This window comes from Sus scrofa, chromosome 3 (assembly GCF_000003025.6).
Source record: "Sus scrofa isolate TJ Tabasco breed Duroc chromosome 3, Sscrofa11.1, whole genome shotgun sequence".
In the NCBI taxonomy this organism is placed as follows: domain Eukaryota; kingdom Metazoa; phylum Chordata; class Mammalia; order Artiodactyla; family Suidae; genus Sus; species Sus scrofa.
Genome location: NC_010445.4, coordinates 54,225,170 through 54,238,548, shown reverse-complemented (window position 1 = coordinate 54,238,548; position 13,379 = coordinate 54,225,170). Strand labels below are relative to the sequence as shown.

Sequence of the window (13,379 nt, the reverse complement as noted above, 5' to 3'; positions counted from 1 at the left end):
GACACAGCTGAAGGGGTTGGGGATGAATTGTCACCATCTGCAAACTTGCAAAGATGCAGAAAATGCAGTGGGAACGATCAGGCAAGCGCAGGCAAATGCAGGTAAGCAGGGGTAAAGGCTAGGCCTCAAGGTCACGGCACCCTCTTTCCACTTGGTTGCAAGCTTGAAATCAATGGCTGGGAAAGTATAATTAATCCAACAGACTGAGGGGGAGGCCAAGCTAGGAACATTCTTTCTACAATTTCTTACATGCAGACTTTCAAGAAATACTACTGCATTACTCTGAATTTAAGCTTTCCAGCATGATCATTAAACCCATTAAAATGCCAATTACCCGGATAAACACCAAGGTCCTACTGTCCAGTACAGGGAACTATATTCACTATCCTGTAATAAGCCATAAGGGGAAAGAATATGAAAAGGAATACATCCATACGAATACCTGAGTCATTTCTGCTGTACAGCAGAAATCAACACATTGTAAATCAACTCTGGTGCAATACGATAAATGTTTCAAAAAAATAGCAGTTACCCTTGGAAACGGCTTCAGAGTCCCATCTCCATACATGTCCTCACAACAGTTCTGTGAAGCACCTTGTAGTCACCTTACATTTTCAGACCCCAGATAAAATCCACACAGCAGATCAGCCAAGGCATTTCTCCTGAAGACTCATGCATCCCATAGCCAGAGGAGAGAGCCAGGCCTTGGTTCTGTCAGAGAAGATGTCTCTACAGATTGTGCTTTGTTGAATTTTAAGATACTTACTGTAAGTTCCATGACACAGTATTCTATACTTCTGAAAACACACTTTCTTTTTATAAGCTCTTTTTTTTAGTAAAGTACTGTGTTGTTTCAATTTCTGCTGTACAACTAAGTGACTCAGTCATACATAGATATACATTCTTTTTCTCATACTTTCGTCCATCATGTTCTATCCCAAGAGACTGGATATAGCTCCCTGTGCTATATAGTCAGGTCTCATTGCTTACCCTTTTTTTTTTTTGGTCTTTTTAAGGCCCCACCCATGGTATATGTAAGTTCCCAGGCTAGGGGTGGAATCAGAGCTACAGCTGCCAGCCTACACCACAGCCACAGCAACGCGGGATCCAAGCCACATCTGCAACCTACACCACAGCTCATGGCAATGCCAGATCTTTAACCCACTGAGCAAGTCCAGGGATCAAGCCTGAGTCCTCATGGATACCAGTCAGACTCGTTTCTGATGAGCCATGATGGGAACTCCTGCTTATCCATTTTAAATATAATAGTTTACAAATCCCAAACTACCATCCACCCCACTCCCTCCCCCTCCTCTTTGGCAACCAGAAGTCAGCTCTCCGTGTCCATCAGCCTATTTCTGATCTATAGATAGGTTCATCTGTGCCATATTTTAGATTCCACACATAAGTGATATTATATGGTGTTTGTCTTTCTTTGTCTTACTTCACTTAATACAAGAATCTCTAGTTGTATCCATGTTTCTGTAATTGGCATTATTTCATCCTTTTTTATGGCTGAGTAATACTCTATTGTATATATGCACCACATCGCCTTCATCCATTCATCTTTTGCTGTACACTGAGGTGGTCTCCATGCCTTGGCTATTGTGAATAGTGCTGCAACCCTATGTTTATTGCAGCATTATTCATAATAGCCAAGGACATACACTCTATTAATAAATAAAAGTAAACACTGGTACATGGAGATTTTGTCCAACCAAGAGAGACCACCCAGATCACTAAAAGGCAGAGTGTCCCCCTCTCACCCCTAAGCATCCTGCTTGTGGACCACACTCACTGATCCCCATACAGCAGGTGATGCTAACCATCTCTTTGGGGGATGCCCGCTGCCCTTGGATTAATGTGGATTAAGAGCAGGGGACAGTCCCCCTGCCTCAGGGCCCATAAGCAGACCCGACATCCCACAGCCCCATCCCTAATCCTCCCTTTCCATACAGGGGAGCAATCGTACTCTCTGTGACTCCTTGAGACCAGGCCTAACGAGGGAAGTCAAAAGATGTTTCCCAAAAGAACAGGAAATACTCTATTTTCATTATTTTACCTGTAGCTGGCCAGTTTTCCCAGAACCACTTATTGAAGAGACTGTCTTTTCTCCATTGTATATTCTTTTTTTTTTTTTTTTTTTTTTTTTGCCAGCTCCTTGCACTTTAATGTATAATACTCCAGGTATGGGAAAATTGGATCTAACATTGTTATAAATAAATCAGATCAGTCATCAAGGGCTCCAGAGTGAACAGCATCTTCAAAACCTCCATGCTTATCATCTTTGCTTTCTGGGTATAACTTAATAAGATCATGAATTCGAAGAATAGTGACTACAGCTTCAGTTGCAAATACCCTGCTTGTTTGCTGCCTCAGGGTTTACCACTGACCAAGTCAAGACTAATCCATTTTAGATTTTTGCATTCTGGGTTAATTTGAGCCTCATTATGAAAAGCTCTTAATTTTGCAACCAGATCTGTGGCGCCCTGGGCAGCATTAACTGCCAGAGTATTAGGAATAACAAGAAGACAGCTCGCAAACTCTGCAGTAGCAAGCTGTTCCTGGGTCCATGCTGGTTGCACAGTTTTCGAGGTTTCTGGAAAAGGCTGCTTCTACAGCACCCCACCTGGAACCATAGATTTTGACTCCAAAACTCTGCACCACACAAAGAGCATCATGTAAAGAGCGCTTGATCTTGTCACACATGAAATCATTTGCCCCACACGAGATGACTGATGGAGAGGCACGAGCCTTAGTGCTATTTAAAATATAGTGGAATTCTTAAATCAAGACTTGAACAAGTCCACCTAGAAATTCACTCTCAGTGCCTTAAGTGAATCCTCCTTATGTAGGATATTTAGACAGAAGCAACGTCCATAGTCTATTCTTGCCTCCTTTGTCATCGATTCATTGACCACAGGTGTATCTCGGGGCTTCCTATCATATGATATCACTTACATGTGGAATCTAATTCAAAACCTGAGACAAGAGAACTGATTTATAAAACAAAAACTGACTCACAGCTTTTGAAATCAAACTTATGGTTACCAAAAGGGAAATGTGGCACGGAGGGAAGTAAATGAGGAGCTGGAGAGTAACATATACAAACTACTATACATCAAATAGATAACCAACAAGGACCTACTGTATAGCACACAGTATGGAACTCTACACAATATGCTCTAATAACCTATATAGGACAGGAATTTGAGAAAGAATGGATGTATGTATAACTGATTCGCTTTGCTGTACACCTGAAACTAACACAACACTGTAAGCCAACGATCCTCCAATACAATTTTTAAAAAGAAAAAAATAGAGTGGAAGGCCAAGCTGAGCCCATGTGATGGCTCCAAGGAAGATGCGGAGGGCTGCTAGAAGGGTTAATGAAGTTGCCGATGCCTGGATAAGCCCACAGCTCAGCAGCTTATAATGACGGGTCTCCAAACATCCTGCAATGGCCCCTTCTGAAACTGAAAACAGCCTTTTCTCTCGGAAAAAAGAAAGAACTGGAATGAGACCAAGACTGTAGAGACGAGAGAGGCTAGGAGTGAACTTGATTGGGCAGCAGTGTCTTCCCCCATCCCTCTGCCAGGCTGCACAAAGTTAAAAAAACCTAGCCTGGCTCCCATTTCTGAGCCATGGTTTCCACAGAGTCAAAATTAAAACCTAGGGTGCCTGACAGGCAAAGACTGTGTGTCTGCATGCGTGCTCACCTGCAAGTCCACATATGGACAGCACACACCGCACCGTGTAGCTACAGGAAGGAACAAACCCTTACGGAGAGGTTGCTGAGCAGGTAAGTTCCAGCCAAATGTAACCTTCGCCTTAGAAACCAGGAAGTGCATAATTAGATTACAATCTCTCCAGCACCGTGGGAGAGATTTGATCAATTGGAGCCAAGATCAGTTACGTTATTTGGTTTACCTAAGTAATGGACCCTTAAATGCAATCAATACGTCTCCAGGCTGCGAGTCTTCAAGACCTGAGATGCATTCAACAAAAACACAAATGGATTTTCAAAGGACCCTAGGATGTTCAATCACTGGGGAGGGAGCTGGCGGAGTGGGAAGGGAGGTCAGGGAACAGACTTCAAAGCCAGCTATGGAGTCTGCTTTCCCTTCCCATTGGTGCGCTATTTTCATGTCCATTTGTCTGTTTGGGCAGGCTGCACACGAATTAAATTTGCTTCACCAAAGTAGGCATGACACTCAGTTTCTTTTTAATATTTCAGTATGAAAACATACTTATAGGAGAAAGAATAAGATTTCTATTTATGCTCAAAGAAATCCACAAAACTTAACTGTGAAGGTATAAAGAAAAACAGCAAGTGGAGTTTCACATCTTCTATCTCAGTGGGTTAAGAACATGACTAAGGTTCGATCCCTGGCCTTGCTCAGTGGGTTAAGGATCCAGCATTAGTGTGAGCTGTGTGGAGGTCGCAGATGCAGCAGCTCAGATCCCGTGTTGCTGTGGCTGTGGTGTAGGCCAGAGACTGCGGTTCCAATTTAGGGAATGGATTTAGGGAAGGGCAGTGGGGGTGTCGTGTCTGGTGTGGGGACCACCCAGGGCTGTGTCCTGCCTTCTAGGACTACACTTGTTTGGGCTGGATCCATGATCCCCATGGTAACACCAGACTTCCTGACTGCCCACCCTTCCTGTCCCCACAGGAGTTCAGGTGGAGGAGCTGGGTATAGCAAATGCCATTTAATTTGGTAGGTCCACTTAGCAATTCTTAGGGTTTAAAGCCTACAAATAATGTCCATAAAGCCGGAACACTCCTCAGAGCCTTCTTTGTAAGCCTGTTCACCACCAGCCTGAATTAAATCTCCCACGAGAGCTGAACAGCCATAGCAGCACCTGTTCCCACTTCCTGCCGCCTGCTTGTAGTACCACTTGGGCCTGGGCGCCTGCAATGTGCGAGCCTCTTACCACAATTTAACATGCCTGTAATAATTAGAAAGTGAAGAAACTAAGCCTCGTCCTTCCCAAGAAGAGAGTTTCTATTAAAAGGGGTGGGGAAATGTGACAAGAGGGGACGTGGGAGAGGGGAATCTATACCAAGAGGCTTGTTTGCATAGCTTTTGAGTCTCTTTGGTAATGATGCAGAGAAGCTGCGGTAATCCGAAACAGGTAATCAAAAAGTCATTTATGTTTTCCTTTGATCATCAATCACTTTCCTCTTGGCAGCAGTTGAAAAAGTATGTTTTGCTCAGAAGTCAGCGCATTGACTTGATATCTACCACACCTGACCCGTGCTCAGGGTCAGCACAGTGGCCACCGGGGAATTTCACATCTTGCTTTGCACAGTAACTGAGAGTTGCCTGTGTGAGCAGTCTTCTGAATATACGTGATAATGTCCCTAAAGTCAGGTTTGCTCGGTGCCCACAGGGCATTCCACCATCAACTTCTTCAGATAACTTTCTTCCAAAATGCAGGAAAATCAGTATTTCCCATTGTGGCACAGTGGGTTAAAAACATGACTGAGGTTCGATCCCTGGCCTTGCTCAGGGGGTTAAGGATCCAGCGTTGGTGTGAGCTGTGTGTAGGTCGCAGATGCAGCTCAGATCCTGTGTTGCTGTGGCTGTGGTGTAGGCCAGAGACTGCGGTTCCGATTCGCCTGGGAACTTCCATATACCGCAGGTATGGCCCTAGAAAGCCGGGAAAAAAAAAAAAGAAGGAAAAGCATAAGGGCGCTGTCTCCTCATGTGTGGAATGAGGATAACATTGTGACACGAGCACGTCTGGTCTGGAATGAGGGGAAATCAAGTATGTGAGGCACCTAGAATCATCTGGGACTCAAGGCAGGTGCTTCACCTATTAGGATGCTTGTCAGGAGCAGGGTCCTGCAGGGGGTCCCCTCTGAGTGCCTTGCATCCTTATGACCACAGTGCCTGGGGATGCAGTGAGAGGAGGCCACCTGCTCAGAGCACAGAGGGAACCCAGCATAGCTCTCAGTGGCAGCCTTGCCTTGATGGTGGCCACCTAATTCTGCATGAACCCCACCTGCAGATCCTTCCTCCTCATCCGCCTGACAGACAGCATTAAGGGATTAACTAGCACTTGGGGCTCTAAAGAGACTGAAGGGTGTTTATGGATGAAACCCAAGTACAGAAAGCCTATGGCTGTCACCTGAGTGTACAAGGACCGCCTCACATCTAATGATGGATCAGCTCCTTAAATCGGGCAGCGTGCTTGCCAGGGGCTGCAGGCTTTGTCCTGGGGAAGGTTTCTCGCTCCGCGGCACCACTACTTCCATTTCCTTCAGCAGAGTCGGCTCAGGAGTGGACGGGACCCTGGCAGTCATTCGAATGCCCTCTCCACCCACCGTTGGCCTGGTGGGAAGAGCGCAGGGCCACCCCTGGTCAATGGGTTACCTCGCAGCCTCTGAGACTGTTCTCTCATCCATGAAACGAGGATGCTGCCCTCCATGGTCACTGTAATGGTTAATTTTACGTGTCAACCTGACAAGGCCACTGGGTGCCCAGACACATGGGCGACCCTTCTGGGTGCATCTGGAAGGGAGTTTCTGGATGGGATCAGTGTATGAGTCAAAAGCCTGAGCAAAGCAGACTGTTCTCTCTGGGATGGGCCACATCCATTCCCAGGAAGGCCTGGATGGAATCAAGAAAAGCTTGACCCTCCCTGAACAAGAAGGGACTTGAGCGGAAACTCAGACCCTTCCTGGGCCCTGCAGGGAGCTTCTACCATTGGCCGTTCTTGTTCACCAGCCTTAAGGCTCAGACTAGAAATCCCTGGCTCCTCTGGGTCTCACTGAATTGCTGACTGGTCCTGCAGAGCTTGGGATGTGCCGGCCCCCAAAAATCACATGAGCCAGTCCCTCATGATAAATCTCTTTATACACACACACACACACACACATATGCACACACACGTATATGTGTATATATGTGTATATATGTGTATATGTATATATGTGTATGTGTATATGTACATTTACATTTATATATATATAAACACACACATACATGTACTTGGTTCTGTTTCTCTGGAGAACCCTGACCAACAGAATCATCAAGGATATTTGATGTCTCACCCACACCCAATGGTGGTCCAGTCTCCACGTGAACCCCTCCCACAGAGCAGACCTCCTTGCCTCCCAGGGAAGCCCCACCCCAGTTGAGACTTCAAAGCGGTCAGACCAGCCATATTCTCATACAAGGATTATGTCTCACAGGTGTGATGTGACCTGAGCAGAATACACCTACTCATGTTTTCATCCTTGTTGGCCATCAGGACTCCTTCAACACAGGCTGAGGTTGCCTTGGTTGTTATTGTTAGTTTTGCTCCATTTTGGATTTCCTGGTTCTGTCACGACGTTGGTAACACTGAGTCAGGAGTTAACCCTTAACCCATTTTCACATGCATCATCTCAAGGTTAAATCACCACCCAGTGTTCTGTTCTGCAGGGGACACTGAGTGAACAGTGAAGGGCCTCCCATGTATTACGGTCACCAACATTGCTTTGTTAGCTTAGGGGCAGAAACTGTGCAGTTCTTGTCATCGGAAGACCAGCTCTTCCCCTCCCCCGCCCACCATCCAGAGACTAGATTAGTATCATTAGCTCCAATAGAAAACAGGAGACAGCCCCCGGCCAGGAGCCCCACGCCCCGCCAGCAACCCCCATTATGTTGCCCCTCCCGGGCACAGGCCACCAGCCCTGAGAGGACATCACCATCACCCGGGAATCTTCAAACAAAAAATGCCAGGCCCAACCTCAGAGATTCCTATTCAGTTGGGGGTGTGGGGGGCGGGGGGGGGTATTAATAAGAATTTCATAGGTGATTATGTGGGGCAGCTGGCCTGAAAACCAGTGTTCTGTCCAGGCCAGGGGTCAGCGCACTTTTTCTGGGAAGAGCCAGACAGCAAATATCTTTGGCTGTGTGGTCCTTATGGTCACTGGGGCAGCCACTGGGCTCTGCTCCTGCAGCAAAAAAGCAGCCACAGAAAGCATGTAAATGAACGTTTTGTCCATGTCCCAATAAAACTTTATTTACAAAAACAAGCGGTGTGCTGTATTCGGTCCACAGGCCATTGGAGGAGTCAATTAATCCACTCCTCACCCAATTTTAAAAGGCTGGTTGCACGAAATATAAATGCATGGCACCATGCTGTCACCCAGCTCACCCTTCTCCATCCTGCTGTGTCATGAGGGACTCTCAGACGGCTGGATGAGATCAATATTCACTCCTGATCCAACGTTCCTTTCCTGTATCAAACTGACAATCCCATCCAGACAGGAACTAACTTGTTCTCAGCGAATCCTTTCTGTCTCCCGGTAATCACTGCTGCCTTTTTAGAGGTTCGCAAACATCTGTTTAAGATTGCTTCTAGAATTTCATCAGAAACTGACTTTGGCTCACCCATCTGTAGTTTCAAAACTCATGTTCCCTGACATCATTTACAATCTTCAGGCAGCCCATTCTCCTTGACTCACAAAACACTATCTAAAGTGGCCCCACAACACATCTGCAAGTCCCTCCGGTGCCCAGGAGACCTAAATGCATTTTTAGCAGCTCTCATTATCCCTTCTATCTTGGGCTTTAATTTCTCCAAACCATGTTTATTCTGCCCTTTGCAATGTCAAGATCGTTTTTCCTGACAAATGCGATCAAGTCAAAATAGGAGTCAGGCAGTTCTGCTCCCTCCGTGTCATCTGTGTGCACAAGACCATCTGTTCTAAATAAGACTATAGGTTTTTTCTCTTGGCTCCACATACATTTGTTGAAAACCCTCTCTATCCAGGTGGCCTTGAACTCCGGGCTGCCCGGGGCAGTCTGGTGCGTATCCTTGACCCTGAGGTATGCATTCATAGAGCCTCTTCTCTTGGAAAGGTATCCTGCCTGAACAGCTGGTTCCACAGAAAAAAAGCCGAGGAAATGGAGGGAGACAGCATTTCACAGACTTGCTGGCTTCCCAGGTCACTCACACACTCCAGAAAAAGAGGAAAACATCTCTGCTGCAGTCTCCAGCCACGCCGGGGTTCATTTCCCAGATCTGTGTGACTAGCACAAATGATTTAATCTAGTTCTCAGCTTGGGGGAATCTTCACACCCACAAATGCCTACATACATGATCATAGCACCTAGCAAGGCACTCGTGGCACAGTGTAACCACTCAGTCAATGTACCTACTGTGATGATGAGTATCACTATCAAAGAACTGCATTCCTTCAACTTTGCCTCCCTGCCCTTTCCAAAAGTCTCTCCCACCTCCTTGAAGGAGTCTTTGTCTTCCTTGGAAAGGTGGACTCGTCAGAGGAAGTGTCTCCTCTGACAAGGAAGCAACCCACCTTGCTCGTGAGCTGCTCTGGCAGGGATGCAAACTTCTATTCCTTGAATACCTCATCATCTCTATTTCATGGAATCAAGATAAATGACTATCCTTCATGGGTTCCTTGGGGATACTCTCCCCCACTGCCCCCTGCCAAAAAAAAAAAAACTTGGGAGATTTCAACTCCCAAATAGCGAGAGTAAATCATACTAGCTAGAAAATAAAATGACTACGTTAACTTTCAGAGAGAAAGACTGACTGCAGGCATATTCAAATAAGGACATTAGAAAAAGGACCACCCAGGAACACATGAGGGATGGCTGGGGTTGTAGCATCAACTATAAAAATAGCAAGGCTTTACTGAGGGACTACCATATGCCAAGAAATGACATACTAGGCCTCTCCGAAATGTCATCTCACGTACTCCTCTCAACAATTCTGCTGGAGACGCAGGCTCAGGACTCCACGGGTGTATCACTGGTCAATGACAGGAACAGAGTTCACCCCAAGTCTTCTGCACCCCAAAATTCATGCTTGCTTATACTATGCTACTTTATAAAGACCATCCGAGCCTGTTTCTAGACCCGGTTAAAAAACAAAAAGCCTCCATGAGACAAGCCAAATAATATTTACTTGCCTTTTAGAGAAATCTATAAACCTTGTTGATTAAATGGATAGTTGACCTTTAATCATCAATTCTGGGTGATGAAAATCAGATATCCAAGGCTGCTTTTTTATGTAAGACAAACAAAATACACACAAGTCCAGGAACTTGAGGCAGGTAATTACAATGAAGTGCATACATTCATTAAACTCAAAAAAGGTATCATTTTGATACATCCTGGGGACCAGAGAGAAAGTGAATGAATACCACGTGGCCCAGAGTTGGTCCTGAATTCAGAAGACAGGGCCCTGTTATGGACTGAATAGTTGTTTCCCCATTCGTATGGTTAAACGCTCATCCCCAGAGGGATAGTATTGGGAGATGGGCCCTTTGGGAGGTAATACAGATTTGATGAGGTCATGGGGTGGAGCTCTTACGACCAGATTAGTGCCCTTATACGCAGAGGAAGAGACCAGAGCCCTCTCTCTTCTCCACCAAATGAGGACACAGCAAGAAGACATTTAGCACAAACCTGGAAGAGGAATCAGCTGCCACCTGATCTTGGACTTCCCAGCCTTCAAAACTGTCAAGAATAAATGTCCGTTGTAGAAGCCACATAGCTTTTTTTGATACAGCAGGCTGAACCAACTAAAACAGGTTCCTGTCCTAGTCCACACACTTGCTAGGTGCATGACCCTGTTTAAGACATTTGGTGGCCATGAGTCTTCGGTAGTTACATTTTTCATTGAAACTCTATGTCTTCTGTCCACAAATGATGCTACAACATCAGATATCCATGTGTAAGAGAATGAAATTGGACCCTGTGTTGGGGAGCCCTTAGACCACCACCATGCTGAGATATCTGCTAAAAGAACACCGACTCCACTCAGAGTGCCTTTTATAACTAGGTTTACTATAGCCATTCAGTAGAGATGCAAAGTTGGATCCTAAGAGAGAAGACACAGAGGCGTCTGGAAGAATGCTTGAGCAGGCTTCCTAAGCTCTCTCCCTCCCAAAAGGGTTCACAGAGAACACGCTTTTCTCCCAGCAACAAAAATGCAACAGCCCACATACAATGTGTCTGCCCAGAGAAGCCCATTGGAGATGGGCACGCAGATTTTCTAGGAAGCTCTTCCTAGCCCAAAGCCAAACCCAAACTACTGACACCTCCCTAGAAGGAAGACAAGAGATCCCTGCCTCATACCAAAATCAGCTCAAACTAGATCACAGACCTAAATGCAAGGGCTCAAATTACAAAACTCTTAGAAAATCTAGGAGCAAATCTTCATGCCCTTAATGAGGAATGCTTTCTTAGATATGCCACTCAAAGTATAAATAGCAACAACAAAATAAAGGGGGTTCATCAACATTAAAACCTTGTGTTTCAAACATCCTCATCAAAAAAAGTGAAAAGACACACACAGAACAACAGAAATATTTGTAAATCGTACATCTGATAAGACCTATCTAGAATTACAAAGAATTCTTGCAACTCAAAAAGAAAAAGAATCTGTTTTAACATGCGAGAAGAACCTGTATGGATTTTTCTCCAGAGAAGATACTTAAGTGGCCAATAAACACGTGGAAAAAGCGGTCAACATCCTTCAGCATTAGGGAAAGGCCAATCACAACCATAGTGAGATACTGCCTCACCTGACTAGAATCAAAAAGACATCATAACAAGAACTGGCGAGGATACGGAGGCATTAGCATCTTCACACACTTCTGGTGGAATATAAAATGATGCACACACTTTGGGAAACAGTCTGGCAGTTTCTCAACCAGTGAAACGCAGAGTTACAACATTTGAACCAGCAATTCCCCTTCTAGGTCTATACCCAAGAAAACTGAAAACACATATTCACACAAAAACCTGTATACAGATGCTCAAAGCAGCATTACTGTAACAGCCAAAAAAGCATGAACAACTCAAAGGTTCGTCAAGTGGTGACGGGATAAATAAAATGTAGTTATACATCTCATGGAATACTATTTGGCAATAATAAGGAATTAAGTACTGCCGTGTGCTACAACTTAGAGAAAACCAAAAAATGTTATGCTAAGCAAAACAAATCAAACACAAAGGCCTTACGTTATATAATTCCATTTATATGAGAGGTCCAAAACAGGAAAATCTATAGAGATATGAAGCAGATTCGTGGTTTTTCTAGGGCTGTGGGTAGTGGGGAGGTGGTAGAGGTGACAGCTAACTGGTACAGGGTTTCTTCTGGGGGGGGGGTGTGAAAATTTTAAAATTGACCATGGTGAATACGCCCCCCTGTGTAAATACACTGTACACTTCTATGATGAGTTGTAGGCTACGTGAATTATCTCTTAATAGAGCTGTTTTTTTGTTGTTTTTCGTTTTGGGCAGCCCCAGGGCATATAGAGTTCTCCGGCCAGGGATCAGATCCAAGGCACAGATGCAAACCATGCCGAAGCTGCAGCAACGCCAGATCCTTAACCCATTGTGCCGGGCCAGGGATCGAACCTTTGTCCTGGTGCTGCAGAGACACTGCTAATCCTGTCATGCCTCAGTAGGAACTCCAGAGCTGGTTACTTTTCTTTTTTTTAATTTTTATTTTTTTGTTTTTTTAGGGCCACACTGGGGGCATATGAAAGTTCCCAGGCTAGGGGTCGAATTGGAGCTACAGCTGCCGGCCTACACCACAACTACAGTAATTCGGGATGCGAGCTGCATCTGCAACCTACACCACAGCTCACGGCAACGCCAGATCCTTAACCCACTGAGCCAGGTCAGGGATCAAACTCACAACCTTATGGTTCCTAGTTGGATTCTTTTCTGCTGCGCCACGATGGGAACTCCCAGAGCTGGTTATTTTTAGTTTGCTTTCTTTTTTTTAAGAAGAAAAATAGTATTTCTTTCTTCTAAAGTGAGACAAGTTAACAAAAAGGCAATGAGAAAACAAGAGCTAATTTTGATCCCGAGGCCACATCAATGCTCCCATCTGGCTGAAGAATTAGCCAAGGAGCCAGATGTCAGGACTGGAAGATGATGACCCAGGATCTGGCCCTGATGTCTTGCAAGTGCCTTTGAAGAGGACACTGAAAGCTTTTCTGGCATCAAACACAACAGCACACATACAACACACTTTATGATCCCAGCCACACGATGTGTTTCCTTAAAATCATAAATAAATTAAGTTCTGCAGGACCACAGATATAACAACGCACATGACTAAGCATTCATTAACATTTAAAGGGCCCCCAAAGGGCCCGGGAGGCACAAGTGACAGACCTATTTCTGAACAAGGTGGGAAACTCACTCCCCATCCTCTTCACTTGAACATGAGCTTCTGAGAACCATGTCATTCTAACCTGCCTGGCAGCTTGTTATCCACCCACATGTCACTGCTAAATCATTTGAGTAAATAGTAAAACGTTGGTTGAGGGAGTTCCCGTTGTGGTGCAGTGGAAACAAATCCGACTAGGATCCATGAGGACGTGGGTTCGATCC

General features: G+C 45.2%; 1 protein-coding gene across 15 annotated transcripts in view; it reads right to left on the bottom strand.

Moving 5' to 3' along the window:
• AFF3 (AF4/FMR2 family member 3) overlaps positions 1-13,379 on the bottom strand; it is a 594,726-nt gene that overhangs the window by 491,653 nt on the left and 89,694 nt on the right. The window lies entirely within an intron of this gene.